Source organism: Euprymna scolopes, chromosome 8 (genome assembly GCF_053919585.1).
Source record: "Euprymna scolopes isolate OS-2025 chromosome 8, ASM5391958v1, whole genome shotgun sequence".
NCBI lineage: Eukaryota > Metazoa > Mollusca > Cephalopoda > Sepiida > Sepiolidae > Euprymna > Euprymna scolopes.
The window spans coordinates 116,478,719-116,496,690 of NC_136489.1; the positions used below are offsets into that span (position 1 = coordinate 116,478,719).

Below are 17,972 nucleotides of genomic sequence, written 5' to 3' on the forward strand. Positions count from 1 at the left end.
TTAGGACGTTGGTAAAAGATGAATACAGAAATCTGAAAACCAAAAATAATTCAAATTATGATCATCTCAAAAATTCCAAAACAGATTTACTTTTATAATAAAAACTAGGATTTTCAAAATTTTCTGTTGTCTTCTTGATTTTAATAAAGACTTGACAAGGTAGAATGATAAATTTGTCGTCTTACAGAAAATATCACTTCAGCTTTATTTTAAAACTTTTATTGAAAAATCGATTCAGGTAACTTGATTATGTAGTAGAACTGACATCTATTCACTGTAGTCACCTTCACCGTTTTGATACAGGTCCAGAAATGAGAGCATACCTTTTCCACAAGCGCTGGCAGGAGCTCGGCAAATACTTGGCAGATGGTGACGATCAAGCTGGCTTTGGTGTTGTGGGAGGTCATGTTGGTGATGTTTTTGACATATGACGAAACTAAGTAGTCCAGCAGGTTTAGGTCGAGAGAGGAGGAGCGAGGGCCAGTGAAAGAAGGCTACAAAGTCATGGCACCCCTTTTGAAGCCAAGCCTAGGTCTCTTTGAACTTGTGGGCCGATGCTGAATCCTGCTGCTGCATCCAGAGTCTGCCAGCGGCCACCTGATTGCACCAGGGGATCATGACACTCCAGGTACACTTTGGTGTTCACTTTCAAGCTGACTTGGAAGATGTGAGGTGGCATGATGTGGCCCTCACTTGAAACCACACCAAAGACTATAACTATCACTGGAAACTCCGTGTAGCTGTGCCTTTAAGTGTTGAACCATCTAGATTTGCATTTTGTGGGTGCTGGCAATGGTCCTGTTATCATAACTTAGATCAGTAGAGAGCATGAGTTGTACATAGGCAAATCTCAAGTCTCGCTCCTATGATAGAACATGATAGACATGATAGAAGGCTCCTATTGCTCTTGGGATTTGTACACAACTGGTCAACTAATAGATGATCTACAAAAAAAAAAAAAAGAAAACCAGTTTTCATCAAACGAAATGGAATCCTGTCATTTCTAGGCTGATAATTTTATCGTTCCACCCTGTAAGAAAAGTAAATTAAGAATTTAATATTCGGTTATCGGTCACATTAACTTTTACCTACGAGTTTTCCAAGTTTAAAAAGATGCACCCGAAGAAGTTACATCGGCCGAAACGTTATGAGAATAAAACCCAAGATGAGAACAAGAGTTTGAATAAACAAATCATACAAACAATAACTAACCAATCAGAACCAGTGATCATTCAGCCAATCAGAACCAATGATCATTCAGCCAATCAAAACCAGTGATCATGCAGTCAATTGGAACACATGATCATCTAGCCGGCACTGCTAAAAATTAGAATTTTTTGTTTTTTCATGAACAATTCAAAATTAATTCAGAAGAATTGGCCTCTATTGATGTTTTTCTTTTTTTTTTTTTTAACTTTTGGTCGAATTTTGTGTTCTCTTCCTGTTGTCGAAGCAAAGACTTTAGGTACTGAATTTCAACTTTCCATTTGTAGATTTTGGTTTTAGATTTCTTTTTATTTCTTCTTTCTTTTTTTTTATGGATTTAATTTCAAACGTGATTCACGAAAAGATAACACTGGATGATTGTTGTCCATTTCCCTCGAGTGCTTTTCTCTCATGCGATAAAACATTTACAAACCTGTTCTCTTAATTAATAAACACTCATTAAATTCGACTCACCATGAGATTAAAAAATAAAATTTAAGAGTTCGAACACAAAACGTGATGAACGACATATTCGCAATCATGAAACTATCACTATCAAAAAAAGAGTTACACTTCAAGATTCAACTACACTACACATGAAACACAAACAAAAGCCATACTAAAAATGTGCAATTCTACATGGTTATTCTTTCCTTTCTTTATATTATTATCAGTTATTTTGAAGATTAAGCTTTCACTTTTGTAATGAAAATTTGCAGATATGATTATTCTATTCTATCTATTTTTATTATTATCAGTTATCTCTAAAGATTAAGTCTCCTTTCTTTACTCATATAGATACAAGTTAGAAAAGCATTTCATGCAAGAAAAATAAATTTTGGAACACAAAGGCCGCTTGTTTTAATGGTACCATTCCCATCTTCGTAGCTTTTCAACTTTTTGTGTAAAAAAAAAAAAATAGGAGGCTTTAATTTTGGAATGATCCTTGTACGTACATCTATATATTTAAATATTTTTACGTGCATACAATTAAGGTGACTTAATTTTATGCACGTGCGAAAATATGCAAATCACTTGCTCGCATATGAAAATTAGTCTCATCTACAAAAAAATCCACAATTACGAGCTGGAATTTTCTCTCTTTCTCCAGAAAGTGGCAACTCGACATACAAAACATGTAATATAGTTAAGAGCTGATAAGGGTTGTTTCTATCGTTACACTTTCATTATCAGGCTTTAAGTTCACGAAAAAGAAAAACAGTGAAACTCTTGACTAGCTACTTATATTTACTAGAGGTGGGGTGTCCATTTATCAAGGCCCAAAGGCCACTCGAAGAGAAGGGTTTATGAGTGTCAGGTGGCCGGTGAGACGACATTCCGATTATCGGAAATGATGGAAGTGGGTTAGTGTCTGTTTATTTAACAGGAACTTGTTCATGTTGGACTTGAAAGCAGCCATGTTATAGTCAGCTGGTGAGCAGCCCTGCGGTATTGTTTTCTGCAGACGGATATGAAACATTGTTCGTGGAATTTACGTTTACTTTTGGGCACAGATAGATAATAAGGGAAACTGTTGGCAGTGTTATTGCTGGACGAGTGTCTGCTGTGAATGTTCTGTGTTTAAATATCTGCCTTTGCACTTCACCGTAGAACCTCTCAGCACATAACGCTTACGCGATAAATCACACAGCGAGTAGCTCTAGAAACTAAGTGAAAAGTACTTTGGGTTTTACTGCCGGGCTTTTTATTGCTTTTCGCATCTTTATTTTATGGATTTCATTTTAAACGCGATTCACAAAGACAATGCATAACTGCGGCCGTCAATTTCGCTTGAGTGCTTCTTCTCTCTTCTCTTGTAAAGCGTTTAAACGCTTGTTGTCTTAACTTTAATTAATCAACAATCATTTAACTCAAGAGTCTCGTCACGGGAAGGAAAGAAAAACTCCAAGAACATATATAACGTATGTTAATTCAGTCGGTAAGTTTAGCTTTCAAAATTCTGTCTCAATCGTAAGCATAACAGACCAACGGACGGACACACAAACCGAATGACTGCTGACAAGAGAGTCACTGGTATTATATGTCTTTCTATGAGGCATATAATCCCAGTGATTATTCTCTTTATATTAACCAGCTTGAATGTCAGAAAAAGTTAAGGTACCCATTTTCCTGCGGCTTTTGACGAGAGTTTGAGACTTAGAAGCGAATGCCTTGCTAGGGATTATATTTATTTGTTATCGATGTCATGTGACTCGTCTGCCATAAAAGAAGCTCGTTGCGCATGTTTTTTTGTTTTGTTTTTTTCGCCGCTTCGCTCTCGTTTTGGCTCAAGCCAGTTTTTTTTTTTTTTTTTTTTTTTTTTTGTCTATATTTGACTATTAAGATCCTTTCGGTACTCTGATTATTTTTCCTGTGATAATTATATGACCTTGGTTCAGGAATTTACTATACGAGGTCGTAACAACGGCAACCTATTGCAAGAAAATAAAGGTAAGGTATTTCTCTTTTTTTTTTTTTTTTCTTTCTCCGTCAGTTGCCGTTGTTGGGTGAAACTATCTCCTTTTTTTTTTTCTTCCTCGCTAGGGTCAGCCCCCCTCCTCTCGTGTCGATACTTCCCATTGAATAGAAGTGACATATATTTTGGTATGTTTGTTTGTCTGGGAGCACAACTAAACCATAGTATGTGACTTTTTGCTTTTAAACTTTAATTCAATAACAAAAAACAACGACTCTTTGGTATGACAGATGCGTCTGCAGAACCCTATGATTTTTTATTATTTATTTTATTAATTTTTATTTATTCAGCCTGTAGATATTATGGTTCATAGCTGAACCATAGTATCTACAAGCTGAATCATAGTAATTACTAGGGCTAGGAAACAGCATATTCTTTTCAATGCTTTGACCCTCGAGTGTGTATCCGTTGATATCTTATATGCTTTTAGGTACTCATGCAGAGAGTGATCCGGACGTAACTCAGCGCACGCCCGGCTTTCCCCGGAACATGACGTCAACAGCCGGAGTAAGCCGAGCGTCCCCGAGGAGATTAAGGCGAGCGTTGCTGATTAAAGCATTACAAGAAAAGAAAACCCTACCTTAATTTTTAAGTTTTATTAACTGTAAAGGAAAATGTTATAACAATATATATATATATATATATATATATATATATATATATATATATATATATATATATATGTTTTATTAACTGTAAAGGAAAATGTTATAACAATATATATATATATATGTGTGTGTGTGTGTGTGTGTGTGTGTTTAAATAATTTTTTTTTTACAAGAAAAGGTTCGAATGTAAGTCAACTAAATACTTTCAAGGAATTTTGTGTTTATAAAGTTTTTTATTTAATTTTATTTTTTTTTCAAGAAAAAAAAATTTATTTTTTTGTGTTTTTTTTTATTCGAGAAAAGATTTAAAGATAAGTCAAATAAATTCTTTCGAGGAATATTTAGGGGGGGCTGAAAAAATAGAAAAGTTGAAACAAAACACTTTTTTTTGTTTTGTTTTGTTTTTAAGGAAAAACCCGGAAACTAGAAAAACTGAAAGAAAACTTGGTGGAATATCCTATTTTTCATATTAAAACAGGTGTTGTGGTTTCCTCAGACTGTTGGAGGGCACCACACGACGTCAAAGTGGACGCAGAGGTGATAGCAGATGTGCAAGGAAGCTCGTCATCAACCGAGTAGTTTTCGGCGATGTGACCTAATATGGAGACAAACGGAGCATTACCAAATGTTTGCCTTCACATAAACTCTAGGAGATATGTGTCCAAAAGCTCCTGGTTTTTCCTGTATTCTACTTTGTTGTTTTGCTTCCTTCCACATTTGCTCCACATGATTCGTCATAGCCTTTGTTTCAGGATCTACGAAGTAAAGGCTGTGGTTCACCATCAAATGGCGATACCTCTCTTCCCCCAATTTGCTGTATGCCTTCCAACAGTCTGATACGACCGTGGTCCCTGGCAGAATATATTGTTTTATTAATGGAATGAGGGTTTCGGCAGTCCAGTTTGGTATACTCGCCAAGAAACCCTCCTTTTTGGCGGGGTAATATCCACTGAATACCCAGACCACTAGACCAGTGTGAGTAATCTGCCGTCATTATACGTTCTACAGTTAAACAAAGCCTCATCTCTCTCCACCGTATGGCCTGGGCCCCCTATCTGCCGTGGATTCCTTAGAAAATATTCCTCGCAAATATCTTTTAAGAAATTCTTCCAGTCGGCAATGGTGTGCGCCGAGCGAATTCCACATTCGTGTTTCCTTGCTCGCCTTCGAGTGTCGCCCTTTGGCCCATTTTTTCCCCAACAACTTAAACTAGTTTCTAACATTGAAGATTCACCCAAGGTAGATAACTCTGAAGCACCTAGAAGCACCTTATCCTGCCTTAAGAGTAAAAATAGACTTCATAGCCTAATAGGGGATGCTCTTTTCTCTTCCTACAACCTCTTTCCCACAAAAAAGACTTTGCGAGTCTCTCTGCTTTATCGTTATTTTCATGACAAGTGCTCGTCTGAGCTCCAATCTATGATCCCCCTTGCCAGACTTTCACGAAAAACTATCAATAATTTCCCCCACTCTTTATCTGTGCATGAACAAAGCTTCTTTCTTAGAACTGCATCCATTTCCCTGCTATCCAGCTGACTACAATATGGTTGACTTCAAGTCTAACATAAACAAGTTCTTGATAAGCTGTCCCTTTAAGTAATCCAATTTATCAAATTTCCACTACTAATGATTGCTACAATATTGTTCCATTGACTATCGTACACCCATTAACCTTTATCCTCGAGTAGTCTCGAGTGGTAACTTCTTTGCAAAAAAAAAAAAAAAAATGTCACACTTTCTCATTGATTTTTGTGTATTGCATTATTTAGTACAATGTAGGCGGCACATTTTTAATGAATCATTTATTAGTGATGGGACAATTCCAATATTTTCCAGATTCCGATACAGTTATCGATTCCATACTAAATTCCCGATTCCAATACAATTACCGATTTCGATTCTTATAAATATCTATATATATATTTAACTATGGCATTGTTATTTTTCCCGATTACTGTAAAAAAATATGTTTAGCGTGCAGATATTTTCTTAAACGTACAAATAAACACTCGTGGAGGGGGAGATCTATAGATGTTAGTTTTACTGATTGTTTAAAATCAATAAATATTTATTATTTGATCGTTAGCAGTGGAAAATTTTGTTTTTAAACCAAATCAAATAATAAAGATAACCAAAAGAATCGTTTTTGGCATCTCCGATATATATCCGATTCCGATAGCCCCAATTGTTCTGATTTTCGATTCCAATTAATCGTCCTTACACTAATGTACAAAAAAAATTAATTAACTTGTAATTAGCCACCATGTGATCGTGACAACATATATATATATATATATATATATATACGTTTTATTTTTTATTACCGTATCTTTCTGTTAAGTTACATTATTGTTTCAGCTATTTTGCCATTTTTTTGGCCGTCTGTAGCATCCTCAGACTCAGGGTTTCTGTAAAAGTCTGAGGATGCTACAGACGGCCAAAAAAACGGCCAAGTAGCTGAAACAATAATGTAACTTAACAGAAAGATATGGTAATAAAAAATAAAACGCCTATCTGCTCTACAACGGTATTGAGCACTTTCTTCAATTTTTATTAATTACCATTTCCACTAAATATATATATATAATATATATATATATATATATAATTAAAAACCTTTCTGTAACGCAATATGCCTGAGGATGATGGAAGTATTCCTATCGAAAGTGCTTGCTAAAGAAACTTATGGATCCAAGCTAAACAATTTTGAGAAAAACGCAAAAAAAATTAATCGGAGATTGGAGAAGGTAAAAAAGAAAATAGTGAAACAGAAAAATTCGGTGGTTTTTAATAGCACTTGTCTCAATGAGAATATGCTGCCTAAATATGCTCCCATATATATATATATATATATATATATATAGTAATTTATAAAATATAAATGGCGATTAAGCTACACTGAATATTCGGCGTTTCATCCACTCTAGGATTCGTCAGGCTTATGCTTATGCTTATATATATACAAACACTGTAGCTAAGTATCTTATTTAACTGCCAATAACATGGTACACAAATAACAAATAAAAATTTATTAATCTGAATCACGGTTTGATATTTCCGTTTAAATGCTATTTTGGTCAACTTTAAAAATCGCACAATATAACTTTGTGCGTTAGAAATGCAATCTTTATTTGTATTGGTATTTAATATTATAGGATTTTAGAGTTCAGGATGATTAAATAATGGCTATATTATGACATGTTATTTTCAGTTACTGAATTCGCATTTCTTTTGCTCGGGTCTTTTCAAGAAGAATCGCTTAAGATTTTTTATTTTTTTTAATTTTTATACAACCATAACTATGATGAGGACTCTGTTAGTTTTGTCAAAATTGGAAATATTTTCACATTTGAACAAGCTATGGGTAAATAGCTCAACTGCCTTGTGGATGCCTTGGAAAAGACAAAGTCTGAAGGAGTAAACTCTGACAAAAATATGGTTTAGATTCCCGATATGTAGATGGTGAAGCACTGCAATGCCTTTACAGCAACTCCGTCAGCTGCGTTGGCTCTGACCGTATTGGCTTGCATTTGCATTAGACTTTGTTTGCAACGCCAAGAGGAGGACCCTGGTAACTGGGCAAATCTAGGTCTCCTTAAGTGCAATTGTTTTTTTGTTTTTTTTTTATTATCTCTCTTGCATTTGGTTCACTGGTTATATTTGCCAAGTATTTTTTTTTTTTTGCAATTTTCTTTTACATGAGTTGTTATTATAATTTATGAAATGATAGAGATCTTCTAAAGATTGTACTTCATTTCGATCTTGTACATTTCCCCCTTCTTGTTTCATGTCACTGTCTCAGGTTTAATAGTTCTGTTTTCTAGGTACGAATCGTATAGTCACAGTGGATTGTGTATGACTATTTCCAACTGTTCTTTCTCAGATATATTCCCAGGACTTGCTGCTACATTCGAAACTCAACTTTTACAGATGATCTAGTGGAGATATTTATCTACTCCATTGTGTCACATTAGCCGTCTCCCAACAGAATCTTACAGATATGCACTGAAGTGTGTGTGTGTGTGTGTGTGTGTGTGTGTGTGTGTGTGTGTGTGTGTGAGAGAGAGAACAGAGAATCAAATATGATAAATTTACTAAAAATTATGTGAATAAGTCTCACTATACTTACATCTCTCTAACCCAATGAATGTGTGGACCCCACCTGGGAAATTGAATATTTTAAAATGTAAAATATAATCAGAAAAAAAAAAATTAGCTGGTGTTATGGGCTGGGTAAGCAGATATAGGGTTCTTGTTTCAATTGCGGACAATTCTGGATCTTCTTGCTTGTATCATAAATAACTATCATCTGCAAATCAATAGAATTTTTTATAATAATTGTTTGCTTCAGATTTCGTATAAATTCAGGTCCGCACATTATGTCAAATTAGCATGGACTTGAATTAATATGGGAAGTCAGTCTTTGAACTCTCTCCAGATGCTGGATATCACGTATTAGATATGGAGAAGAGGTTTGAATACCATGCTCTAACAGTGGTCTGACAAGGGACACATAAAAAGGGGGAAATATTTCAGGAGCGAATTTGAAGAAAAACCATTCAATGAAAAATAGTGCTTTATTGTATAAGTGCAAAAGGGCCCTCTTTGTTTGGAAAGTTTGGTTTTGTGATAACACTTCATTACTTGTCCAATTTCGTTTAGAATTCATTTCTTCATCTACGTCATATTTGGCTTGAACTAATCATATTTATCTCTCTTTGGTCTGATGTATTCCATTCACTGAAATAAAGACCAATATTCAGAAAATGCCAACCAGGTCCCTCAGGTTGGTGATCTAAAGAACTCCTGCCAATCATGATGCTCAGATCTCCCCCCCCCCCCTGAATCACATGGATTTTAGATTTGTTTAGTGTTATGGATTTTTTGGCGTATGTGGTAAAATCAGACCCAGGCTTATTTTACCAGGCTTATTTTATTTTATTGTCGCAGGATAATGTTTATCTATATGTAAAAATACTAGTGTACTATCACATGTATGTGTTTGGTTTTTACAACTGAGAATGTTCATCTGTATTTGTTTCAATAGCCTATATCGGATATCAAGCTTTTAACAGTGGTCTAACAAGAGAGCATAAAAAGAGAGAAAGATTTTCACAAATCAGTTTCCAGAAAGAACGTCGTATGAGAAATAGTTAGTCTTTCTTTGTTTGATGGCTTGAAGCAGGAGTCGAACAGAAGGTCAAGATTTTTTATCTCGTTTATCTCTTTGAGTAGAGCAGTGTCATTACCGAAAGAACTATGTCAAGTCAGGAATTAGTTTATTAGTTAGCACCTTCTTAGATGAGGTAGCCGTATTCCATCTTTGAAGGGAAAGTTTTGTTTTTAACATTGTGCCAGTAAGACGATTTCTTGCTGTACTTAATACATTTTGTAAGTTTAATGATAACAGCTGTAATTCAATCAACCATTTTAATAACTGAATACAATGGATAGGATTTTTATCGAATTATGTTATATTTAATTGGACATTTTTCTTTTTCTTTTTCACTTTATCCAGAAAACTTCGAAATCAAGAATCTTACTAAATATACGAATAGATGATTTTCATTTTAGTTTTTGTAATTGATTTATTTATCACTAGTATCTACGTTCTTTAGTGGATTTTTAACCCCCCAAAATATGGAAATCTATAAAGTATAACCTATTAATACGTTAGCCATTTGAATTCACACACACACACACACATATAGATACATATACATTGTATAACAACAAATACATAAATATTTTCAAATTATAAACTTGTATTTTTTAATAAATATAATATGTGTGTAAATATAAAAATATAACAAAAAAAAAATAACAAAAAGACGTTACTGCCATTATTCATTTTTAGCGCTTTTGGTCACTCGTCAATATTGAATGTACGCACAAAATGATGACATCACCGATTTTACGCAGAGAATTCTAATGGCAGCTGTAATTCAATCAACTGTTTTAATAATAGAATACACTAAGATAGGATTGTTATCGAATCATGTTATATTCAATTGACATTTTTTTCTTTCTTTCTTTTTTATTTTCTAAATCCAGAAAACTTGTGGAGAATCTTACCAAATACATCCACGAGTAGATTTTCATTTCTTTTTGCCCAACAAAAATTGCGGCCTAATTACACTTCTCTGATGTTAATTGAAAAATCAATTTTCAGATAAAAGCGTACACGTTTTAAGTAATTACATGATCGTAATCACTGTGCAAGCGGACAAAACAGATCTTTGTTTTTTTTTTTTTTTGTTTAGTTTTTTTTTTTTTTTTTTTCATAATAAGAATTGATTATGTTTTATTGTATTACTTAGTCATGTCTTTTATTGTATTACTTAGTCATGTCTTTCCGATTTGGACTGCATTCATAGCCCAACATGAAATATTAAAAATCTGAATTTTGTGTATAGGGTTTTTAGTACATTATTTACTTCAGACTCTTTTTTTTACTAAAGATGGTGAACACTTATCAAGATCAGATGCCAATCGAGGATAAGTGTAAATAAGACGGAATGATGGTCAAAACCAATTTCGAATATCTGTGAGGACAGTTCTGGATAGGAATGAAAACGACCACGTCATAATCTACAGGGAAGCAGTTCTGTGACAACATGATCCACAGACGGGCAGCCATTACAAAGAATCTCTTCATGGGAATTTTCCTCAGTGATAGGCAAACTGAGGAAGGAGGGAAAGTTTTTCTTCATTATTGTAGCAAGACGAGCTCTTGTTGTGAATGTTTTACAAAGAGAAATCAGAGATTTGAACTCGGTCAAACATCTTCCATGGAAATAACGTCAGCGAGAAAGAGGCTGCAAGAAATTGAAGAGATCATCCTCTGTTTTACTTCATCTTGGTTCCTGATATTTTTACCACATATAACGGAGCGCGAACGCAAATACAGAGTTGTGTGCGAAATGGCGCTATGGTAAAGAAAAAGAAAAAGACTATATAAAGGGGATGATCACATTTGAGACGTGGATGACGTCACAGCCGCAACGAGATGTCACGCGTGGCGGGAGAATGAGGAAATAGATGTTGTTGTCACAAAAAAGGAGTAGTTATTACTTGTCCTATACTCTTTCCGACTGATTCTGCAGTGTGTGTGTGTCTCAGGTGTTTACATGTTAACGTGTGTGTGTAAAGGTTTACAACGTGACAAACGTTTCAGCCGTTGTACTCTCTGGCGTTCTTTAAATACTTTTTGTTATAATAACCTTCTGGGAGTTTAAAACTTAAAACTCCTTATTTAATCCACTGTTGTAGATTGCTGTCATTTTGTGTTTCATGCATTTAAAATATCTAATATTAGTTAATTCGCTCTTTGCAAAGTTTTTTTTTTGTCAGGGATTGAACTCACAACCTCTTGGAAGAATTCCTTGTAGACTATTTCTTAATCAACAATTATATCATGTGGCTATATAACATATTAGATATCTCAAAGAAATAGAACTGTGAATGAAAACGGGCAAATCCAGTCGATTAAATAAAGGAGGTCAGTCTTGAATACCCAAAGACTCATTTCTATTTCTGGTATGACGTCAGAGAAAAGTAATAATTACAATAATAATAATAATAATAATAATAATTTCCGCCAGAGTAATTCATACTAGTCGAGTATAGGTCTTCAATGTTGTTTTAAAAATTCGATATTATATGTTTCGTCTGATTTGTTTCAAGTCTGAATTTCATTCTTGAGTTATGTATTCTTCGAAAAGATATACTGTAAAAAGATGGTTTATATTTGCATTTTGAAAATATAATACAACACCTCAACTCTAGTTTGCGGATGATGGTTAATTCATACCACTTGAGGATGCCCAAATGATGAGAAATAGAAATGAAGACTCGTTTCTATTTCCGGTATGACGTCAGAGAAAAGTTTTAATAAAGAGTAATAACTTATACTTAACTATCACAAGGGTGACTACTTATAGCTGGAAATTACTACAGGAATTTAAGAAAATAATAATTCATGCTAGATAGCGAAAAGTTATGAAACCCCCGAATGAGAATAGGCTATTTCAGTAGTTCAGATTAATTCCTACTAATCAAGGATACATACTTGACAATCAACTCAACAGAGGGTGGGCCATTATGGCATCTTCTGACCCTGCTCTATCAGACTAAGGTATGGCTCTGTGCAGTTCTAGAAGCTCCACCCTCACAGATTTTACTTTCTTGTGCTTTGTGCAGAGGTTAGTTTATTGTTAATCGCCTGAGGTGCTACTACCAAGAAATGCTGGTGGGACCGTCCAGTTTTTTTTTGTTTTTGTTTGTGTTGGTCAGATTGTTCAATATTTTAGGTGCTGGCTTTTCAATCCCTACTTTTCGACTGTATGTCACATTTTCCTGCTGTAGGTGGGAGATAACTATTTTAGTGAATTAGTCAAGGTAAGTAACTCTTTATTTGATTTGGTTTGATTACTTTGTTCTATGGCATATCAACCCTCTTTGGGTTATTTATTGCCGAATCCAGTAATTTTGGAAAAAGTTGTTTTTGTTTTTCACTTCAAGTTCTCTATATCTTCGAATATTTATTCATGGTGTTTGGTTTGCTTCTTTTGTAGTTTGTATGGAAGAATTATTGCTTTTGTTTTGCCTTTGCAGAAAATGATTGAGTTTGGCAAAGGTAAAGAAAAAAAATAACAATAACTAATTACTTGGATTCATCGGACTACTGTTCTCATCTTGAGTGTGATTTTTACAACGTTTCGGTCGATGTAACCTCCGACCTTCTTCAGGTGTATCTTGTCGAACTTGAGAATGCTTCTGTTGAACTCGGGAATTTGGACGCAATTTCGAACGAAACCCTTTATTTACTTCACGGGGGTAGTGTGCTCTTGTTCCGTAGTCATGACTGGATAGAGGTCCTAAGTAATTCATAATTGTATTTTTCGGTCGCCAACACTGAGGATTGAACCTTTACTTTTTACATTTGATTTTTCCAAGTACTCTAACCACTGCGCCACGGGTCCTTGTGGACGATGAGAATAGTAGTCCGATGAATCCAAATGATATGAATAACCAATCCTCATCTCAAAAATTCAGAAACGAAATAACATTAATGTTTGGTGTATTTTAGGTCAGGATCAATGTGAATTGAAGGACCAAATGCAGACTTGTCTTTAAAGTTGATTTTTAGAGTTATTCGGGTACAGTATAAGCAAATATCACAGTTTAATTTATCACCGGCAAGTAAATTTTATAATATCAAGACTTTCATATTTCCATTTTTTATCTAATACTTTCAAGTGGCCGCCATTTGTTTTCTTGATACATAAGACACTTGACGCATGCTCCAAGCAATACAAAACACCCCCTCCCTGTGTTAATGGCGACCAGTAAAAACAATGAGGAATACATTGGACAATGAAGCTCCTAATACTATAAGAACTACTTGCCTGCAACAAATTTAACTGTGATATTCGTTCATACCAGACATTTTGAAAATGTTTATGCGTTTTAAGATAGGCTTAAATCTAATAACATTTATTTTGTTATTTGTTTATCGTGATTGCTGCTATTCACACAACGTTTCGGCTGTTGTATGTACTCTGTGGTCTTCCTGAGGTACCGTTTGTCATCGGCAGTAACCTTCCGAGAGTTTCAAATTACCCCCGCTTTTTTTGTTGTTTTTTTTTTTTGATAAAATTTAGCTATACATTCGTAACATTTGGATTTGTCGATGAAATTTGTTAAAAACAACAAAAAAAATAAAAATAAAAATGTCCTTAATAATTTGTCGGCATAATAATCCCAAAAGGAAGCCAAGCGGAAACAGGTTTCCAATTGTCCAACATTTCTTTTCACAGAGGATAAAACTATTTTCATATTTTGTCTTCTTCATCCTTGTGGTCGTCAGCGACTTTCCATTGAACGTGTGGAGATATTACTTTGCAAAAGATGCAAATATCAAATCAAACAACAATAGACAAACAACGAAAGCATAAAGAATCCGTTTCTTTGTTTAAAGATTCTCCGGTTTCAAATCAGGAATTCGATATAAAGCAAGAGAACCGGGGGAGGGGAAAAGAGTAGGGAGGGGTGATTGTCTGATTCTTCTTCTTCTTTATTATTATTATTATTATTATTATTATTATTATTATTTTAGCCTACTCTTTTTCAATTGATCTGCCTCAGATCACCTGAGACCATCATTGTATTTTGCAAAACAGGCTTTGTATTTGAGATCCAAGTGGAAGGTATCATGCGACTACTTCTCCGCTGATTAGAACTCTCATTGAAAAGCAAAAGAGAAAAGAAGTGCCGAATGATTTTCTTTTTTTTTTCTTTTTTTCTTTTTTTCTGTACATCTCACCATCTGGTACTAATCTAATGTTTGCCAATGTTCTTTGTTGCTTCATACAAGATTTTCATCGCCTTCAAGATTGGTTATCCATCCAAGCAGGTGCCGGGAAAGAATTGGTCAGACGATTCTCTGCTGCTAATATTAATGAATATAATGATAATGATAACTCTTCAGCTGCATTCAGTATGAACCAATAGCCAATCAGAAGAGTATTATTATTATAATCATTAATAATAATATTAATAATAATAATAGTAATGATAGTAATGATGATGCTAAAAGAAGTAGCAGTAATAATAATAATTTATAACTGATCTATCTTTTTTTCATTTATCTTCTGTCTCTCCCCCGCTTCTCACTCTCTTTGTCTATCTATCTATCTATCTATCATATATATTATTCAAACACGGTAGTGTTTGAATATATATAGTTAGGTAGCAGTTTTAGTTATTTAGAACTGCTTTAAAGCTTCACCGCCCACTTATTTTCGACCAAATTTCAAACAATTATTACAGTTTATAGATCACCTTCTCAGTTATATTGTGAAAAAAAAATTCAATTTTCGTTCAGTAAAACAAAAGTTATAAATTTTCTGTTATTAAAAATCGTAATAAAAAAAAAAAAAGTAAGGTGAGCGACGTTTTTTATATGGCTGGTTCTTCCAGCAACTACGTCGCTTCAGCGACTATTGTTGCTACCAATTCACCGCTCTCGCGAAAAGAGAAGTAACACGTGAAACAGAGAGAATGACAGAATGAAAGGAAGGTAATTGGGATTTTATTGAAAGCAGACGAGTGCCGTACATTATTATTACATATGTGTATGTTATGTTTATGGGGGCGAAAAATATATGTGTATGTTATGTTTATGGGGGCGAAAAATATATGAAATTAAACAAAGAACAAGTGAATTTACTGGAAGCCTGGAAAAATCATGGATTACAATAGAAAAATGCGAGCATGAAAAGTAATATGGTTAAACTTAAACATGAAAAAGTAAAGGACTAGTTGTTAAAACTGGAAAAGAAAAGGACAAAATATTCTAGTAAAAAATATAATAAATTTATAACTTAAAATATTGCAGCATTAAGAATTTTTTTTTTAATTCAATTTATAACATTATATAATCATTTCTTAATGCTGCAATATTTTAAGTTATAAATTTATCATATTTTTTACTAGAATATCTTTCCCTTTTCTTTTCCAGTTTTAACAACTAATCCTTTACTTTTCCATGTTTTAAGCTTAACCATATTACTTTTCACGCTCGCATTTTTCTATTGTAATATATATGTATATTTATTAGTGTTGGGACGATTATTTGAGAATTAAAAAATCAGAACTTTTTGGAGTATCGGAATCTGAAAAATGTTTGCCTATTTTCTGATGTCAAAAACGATTCGTTTAATTATTATTTTTTTATTTTGGTTTAAGAAAAATCTTCCATTGCACGTGCTAATAATGAAACAATAAATATTTATTGATTTTAAACTTCCAATAAAACTAAAAAATATAGATCACCACCACACCAGTATGTTTTTTTTTTTTTTTTTTTTTTTTGTTTTTGTTTTTTTTTTACATTTGAGAAAATATATACGCATTTAGGGTGTATTTTTCCGGTAATGATCCATGGTAGTGAAACATGGGCCCTGACAACTCACCAAAGTGAAATCTTGGCAGTAGCGCAAAGGAAGATCCAGAGGATAATGTGATGCTTCACTCTACAAGACACAAAGCCAAACATCTGGATCCACCAACAAACAAGTGTTATTGACATCAATACTGCCATCAAAACATCCAAACACAGATGGGCAGAGCACATAGCCAGACAACATAACAGATGGTCCATTAGGACAATAGAATTGACACCTCGTGAACATAAGAGGCTAAAGGGTAGACCAAGAACAAGATGGAAGGACGACCTGATACAACACATAAGTCCCATATGGCAGCGGATAGCTCGAGACAGAGTTAGATGCCTGAAGTCCAGGGAGGGCTTCCTCATTGAGTGATATAACCCTTATTGATTGATTGATTGGTTTACGGTAATTGGGACAAAATAACCATTTTAAAGTTATATATTTAGAGATTTATAAAGAATCAGAATTGGAATCGGTAATTGTATTGGAATCAGGAATTTAGTACAGAATCGTTAATTGTATTGGAATTGAGGAAATATATTGGAATCGTCCTATCACTAATATATATATATATACACTAAAGGGAGACCCGACATTACCTGGCATTGAATAATGATCAACGAATCTTTCACACTCATATTTTTATTGTCATAAAATCGGTGAAATCGACCATTTTTCAATCAAATCGATTGATTGCCTGCTTTAGTCAGGGGCCCACCTCGGAGCACAGAGGAAGTTTCACATGTTTCCTCACAGTATCTTAGTCCTTTATACATTGTAGTCTACATTGCACTGTAGAGAACCTACTGTTAATTTTATAAAATCATTTTTTATACATAATGGCTTGAATTAAAGTTTAAAATGCAAAAGTCAAGTATTATCATTCAGTTGTGCCATAAACAGAAACATTGATTTCAAACACGCCCTTGTCTTATCAAAGAACCTATTGTTAATTTCCAGGCCCTTCCACTTGTGCAGTGATAAAACTTCTCGAATATGCTTGTGGTGTTAGACTGTATTCTTATAGAAAAAAAAAGTTAAATCTTCTAGAGCTGTCTTTCTTTTTTTTTTTTTTTCTTACAGAAATCACCACTTATCAAGGCCCTGAGGTCACTCGAGGATAATTGTTAATGGGTATACATTAATCACTGTGATTATAGCGTAGTAAACATAAGTAGTGGGAATATTGTAAATTGGATTACTTAGGCGTACAGTTCATCAAGAACTTGTTTACGTTGGACTTGAAGACAATCAGATTGTAGTCAGCTGGAAAGCAGGCAAACAGAAGAGAATTCCACAGGCGTGCAGTTCTAAGAAAGAAGCTTTGTTCATGGAACCTATGTTTCAGTCTAGGCACAGATAAAGAGTGTGGGAAATTATTGACGGTGGTTTTGGCTAGACGAGTGTTTTTCGTAAAAGTTTGGCAAAGGGGGACCATAGATTGAAGCTGAGCTGAGCACTTTCCATGAAAATAACGATAAAGCAGAGACAGGCTCGCAACGTCTCTTTCTTGTGGGAAAGAGGATGCAGGGAAGAGAAAAGGGCAATCACTCTAAGCTACAGATTCTATTTTGAACTTTGTAAAAGCAGGATAAGCTGCTTCTAGCAGCTCCTGCCTGATGTGGCAACAGTACTCCATCGTTGGCCATACCTTGCTTTTATATAAGTAGAGAATTGCATCAGGAGTGAGATATCTACTGGAGCGGTAGAAGGATCCCACCATTT

The 17,972-nt window shown here is 34.3% G+C and overlaps 1 protein-coding gene across 20 annotated transcripts in view; it reads left to right on the forward strand.

Annotated features, from left to right (window-relative positions):
- Nucleotides 1-17,972, forward strand: part of LOC145283718 (complexin) — a 665,844-nt gene that overhangs the window by 293,360 nt on the left and 354,512 nt on the right. Inside the window, exon 1 of one of the 20 annotated variants that reach the window (XM_080132757.1) lies at nucleotides 4,118-4,218. The exons of the other annotated variants lie outside the window; for them this stretch is intronic. The gene's annotated coding sequence lies outside the window, so the exon portion shown is untranslated. Of the gene's footprint in view, nucleotides 1-4,117; nucleotides 4,219-17,972 lie in introns of those variants that run through there. 20 annotated transcript variants of the gene reach the window in all.